The sequence below is a fragment of the Sorex fumeus genome, unplaced genomic scaffold (assembly GCF_029834395.1).
Source record: "Sorex fumeus unplaced genomic scaffold, SorFum_2.1 ptg000032l, whole genome shotgun sequence".
In the NCBI taxonomy this organism is placed as follows: domain Eukaryota; kingdom Metazoa; phylum Chordata; class Mammalia; order Eulipotyphla; family Soricidae; genus Sorex; species Sorex fumeus.
The window spans coordinates 3,486,890-3,491,758 of NW_026606089.1; the positions used below are offsets into that span (position 1 = coordinate 3,486,890).

The window sequence follows — 4,869 nt, forward strand, 5'->3', positions numbered from 1 at the left end:
CTAATGGGCTGGAGCTATAGTATAGCGAGTAGGTCGTTTGCCTTGCACGCAGCCAACATGTCCGATGCGAGTTCGATTTCTCTGCCCCTCTTGGAGAGCCCGGCAAGCTTAGAGAGTATCTAGCCCTCACGGCAGAGCCTGGCAAGCTACATGTGATGTATTTGAGCTCTTTATGAAAGATTAGGTAATAATAATCTGAGGGCCAGCGTCAGGATATTTGACTATATTCCATTGATCTGAGGCCTGTCTTTATCTGAATATCATGGTATTTTGATTACTACAACTTTGTAGTTGGGTTTGAAGCTGGGGAAGGTGTTCCCTTCTTCTTTTTACCAAAGATTGCTTTAGCTCTTCATGGGAGTTTATTGTTGTGTATGACTTTCAAGAGTGTTTAATCTATTTATTTGAAAAATGTTATGGGTATCCTTATAGAAAGTGCATTAAATCTTTATAGAGTGTTGGGGTGTATTGCCATTTTGACAGTGTTAAACCTCTCAATCCATGAGCATGGGATGTGATTCCATTTCCTCATATACTCTCTTATTTCGTAAAGTAGAGCTTTGTAAGTTTTTTTTTTTTGGTATAGATCCTTAACATTTTTAGGTGATTCTAATATACTCGATTTTCTGAGGTATTATTGTGAATGGGATTGTTTTTTCTCTATCTCTTTTTTCTCTTTCATTATTAATATATGGGAAAGCCATGGAGTACCAGATATTGATTTTGTAATATGCTACTTTACTAAACAAATCTATTGTTCCCAGGAGCTTTTTTTTAGATTCTTTGGGATTTTCTAAGTATAGTATCATGTCATCTCCAAATAGCAAAAGCTTGAGTTCTTCCTTTTTTTATCTGGATGCCTTTGATATCTTTTTTTTTTACCGAAATCATATGGCAAATACTTCAAGTACTATGTTGAATAGGAGTGGTGAGAGTGGGTAACTTGTTTTGTGCCTGATTGTATTTTGGAATTCTAGTTCATTGATTTCTGCTCCAAGCCTTCAGTTTTTCCCCATTGAGAATACTGCTTGCTTTAAGTTTGTGGTAATTTGCTTTGACTATATTTAGGAAAGTACTTTCAACTCCCATTTTGTTGAGAGTTTTTCATCATGAATGGGTTCTGGATCTCATCAAATGCTTTATCTACATCAATTGATATGATTATATGACTTTTATCTTTATTTTATTGAGATGTTGTATTCTGTTGATTGACTAGAGAATGTTAAGCCATCCTTGCATCCCCAAGATAAACCTACTTGGTCATAGTGTGTGATCTTTTGTTGAGTTTCTGGATTCTCTTTGCTGGTATTTTCTTGAGAATCTGTGTATCTGTATTCATCAAGGAAATAAGTCTGTAATTTTCTTTTTTTGTGGTGTCTCTGTCTGATTTGAGTATTAGGGTGATCTTTGCCTCATAGAAACTATTTGGGAGTATTTATGATTCTTCAATTTCCTGGAAAATCTTGATAAATGTTGGCAGCATTTCCTCTTTAAAGGTTTGAAATATTTCACTATTGAATCCATCTGGGCCAGGGATTCTGTTTGGGGGGATACTTTTGACCATCCTTTCAATTTCCTTGGTAGTGATAGGTTCAAGTATTCCAAATCTTCTTGGTTCAGCCTTGGGAGGTAATTGGAATCCAAAAATTTATCAATTTATTCAAGATTCTCTCATTTCCTGCTGTAAAGATTCTCAATATAATCTCTGATGATCCTATGAATTTCTGTATTTTCTATTAGGATATGCCCCTTTGCATTTCTGATTCCATTTGTTAGAATTCTTTCTCTTTGTTTCTTTGAGAGGCTTCTTGTGGTTTATTGATCTTATTTATTTTCTCAAAGAACCAGCTTTTGCTCTTATTGGTCTTTTGGATTGTATTTTGGGATTCTAGCTCATTGATATCTGGTAAAAGTTTTATTATTTCCTTCCTCCAGCCGAGTTTGGACTACTTTTGTTGGTCATTTTCCAAAATCTTGAGCTCTAATTTATTCATGTAGGCCCTTTCTTTCTTCCTGATGAATTCTGGCAGAGCTATACTCTTTCCTCTTAACACTGCTTTTGCTGTGTCCCACAAGTTCTGGTAGCTCGTGTCCTCGTTCTCATTTGTTTCCTGAAACTTTTTATTTCCCATTTGATGTCTTCTCTAAGCCAAAGGTTGTTCATTACTTCCCTTAAGAAATATTTCCTTGCTGAGCTTTAGTCTGTTTGATCTATTGAGAAGTGACAAAGTAGTGTTGAAATCTCCAACTAGTATTGTGTTGCTCTCAATGTTTTTCTTTAAGTCTTTTAGAAGTTATTTTTAAGTATTTTGCTGGTCTGTCATTAGGAGCACCTACAGTGAGGAGGGTGAGTTCTTTCTGATGTACAGATCCCATGATCATGAAGAAATGACCTTCACTCTCTCTTATAACCTATAGCCTGAAGTCCATATGGTCTGATACTAGTATGTCCACTCCAGCTTTGTGGAGGTGTTCTTTTCTTTCTTGAAGAATTGTTTTCCAGCCTTTGACTTTGAGCCCATGGTTGCTTTGATTGTTCAGAAGTGTTTATTCAGGCAATTGAATGTTGGGTTCAGTTTTCTAATTCATCTTCCCATTCTGTGCCTCTGAATTGGCACATTTAGTCGAGTGACATTGAGGAGATTGTTGTGATGGGGATTTGTGCTATCTTTATGTAGAATTTTTGTACTTGTGTGGATTGTCTTAGCTTAAAGTCGCCCTGTTAATTCTTCTTGCAACAAAAATATGGATCACTTTACAAGTTTGCATGTCATCTCTGTGCAAGGACCATGCTAATCTCTGTATCATTTCAATTTTAGTATATATGTTACCAAACATTTTATGAGTTAATTTTTCCATATTTTTCTCTTCTTATTACTTTGAGTGTTGTCCTTACTCACTCCTGTGGCAGACAGTGATTCCAAATCAAGGAATGTGTCTCAAAGCAGCTTCAATAGATAGATTTAGAACTTTAATGTCCTAGAAAGAAAAATATGGTTTTTACCATATTATCTTTTACCATACCCAAGGCATCAGTTTTACAAAATAATTCTTTTGGAAGATGGTATATGAGTCTTCTTTAATGCCCTTCCCTGAAACCTTCATTAAGACCATTAAACTAGAGCCTTTTGCTGTTCTCACCTCAGTCCCGTGTACATCACCAGGAAAAGGTGGATGGTGTTCTCTGCAATTTGACCACCTTGAATGTAAGTAGGATTTTTCTCCTGAAGGAAGAGGTGAGGAGAATATTGATGATTTCATTCCACCTTATTACAAGTACAACTTGAATGGAAGGTGAGATTCATGAGGCTCCTGTAAAGGACAGAAAAAGGGGTCTCAGTGAAGTTTAATGGCTAACACACATTAACAACCCAGATGACTCCAAGTAGCCTGTGTGTATCTTTGTGTATAGTGAGTTTCATATCTACTGAGAGTGATTCTCAGTCATGACACACAGGCAAAACAGCCCTGTATTTAAAAATCTAGTTCTCTAAGCAGAGTGGGGTCTCTGAAGTGATTGAACAAGTGTATAGTAATTTATTACTAAGCACATAAGTACTTTTCGATCTAAAATTAATTCCAAATATGTCTAAAACGACAGTCCCCTGACCCCGCACCTGTCTTTCCTCACCAGGGCCCCTTGGACGGGGATGGGTGAATTTCCCTCACTGCCCTGAGTAGAGCCCCGGCAGCTGAGGACCTCTGCAACCAGCCATAGGTACGCTTAAGACCACGCTGCCCAAGCTTGAAGGAGACTCATGCATGAAGGAAGTGGAAGCAGAACCTGTGTAAACACACAAAAAATAAAAGGCTGGCGGTCAGGCCGTTTCACCACTCCACAGAGGTCGATGGCGATGGTCAGGAGATGGAAGGAAACGGGGGTCAGGCTGGTTGGTCGTGGAGCAGCAGGTTATTACATGGAAGAGATGTATGTCATAGAGGCTTCAGGAATCCTAAAGCAGGTGCGGGCACTGAGATCCAGGAAGATTCCCTTATATAGATCATAGAACCTCTAAGTAATAAGTAACCTTATTACTTTGAATGTTGTCCTTACTCACTCCTATGGCAGACAGTGATTCCAAATCAAGGAATGTATTTCAAAGCAGCTTCAATAGATAGATTTAGAACTTTAATGTCCTAAAAAGAAAAATATGGTTTTTACCATATTATCTTTTACCATACCCAAGGCATCAGTTTGTCATTAAAAGGGGCATTACAGTGATGTCATCAAAAGGAGTTACAGAAAGAACATTGAGGCAGCAAACCATATATTGATTCTTTACATCCACATTGTTTCCTTACATCAGCAGGCCAGTAGTAATACTGGCCTCAGGGAAGAAGATACAAAGCCAAACTGAAACCTTCCACAAGCACTTTCACAAGCTGCAACCACCTTGATTTGCATCCCAAAGATCAGCCTGGCTAGAGCTGGGAATCTACACCCCAATGATCAGTCCTGGCTAGCACCTGATATCTGCAGATCTAAGACCAGCTAGGTTTCTGAAAGAAAAGGAAAACTGTCTCAGTATACTGAAATCATTTACTGAAGGCAGTTTGAAGGGGAGAAAGCAGTTTCATCCAAGCTAGTCAGGACACACAGGAAAACAGCTTATAGGAGATCTTTCTCCTCTCCTTGTCCAACCAACATATAAGCATATATAATATTAATCATTTTGTATGGACACAGTAAGAAATACTTTGAGCTTGTAGAATTGCTCTCCTAGGGCCATCTCGATCTCAGACTGCAGTGCTCAGGCAAGATATCTTTCCTATTCCTAGCAGCAGGGCCCTAGTGTTGTCGTTACTTTTGGATCATGACATCATATGCCTATGATCAACCTCTTAACTTATAGTTAAGAATCGTGGCAC

General features: G+C 38.1%; 1 pseudogene; it reads right to left on the reverse strand.

Annotated features, from left to right (window-relative positions):
• Nucleotides 1-2,739: 2,739 nt before the first annotated feature.
• On the reverse strand, nucleotides 2,740-2,838 carry LOC130025861 (uncharacterized; annotated as a pseudogene).
• Between the last annotated feature and the right edge of the window lie 2,031 nt (nucleotides 2,839-4,869).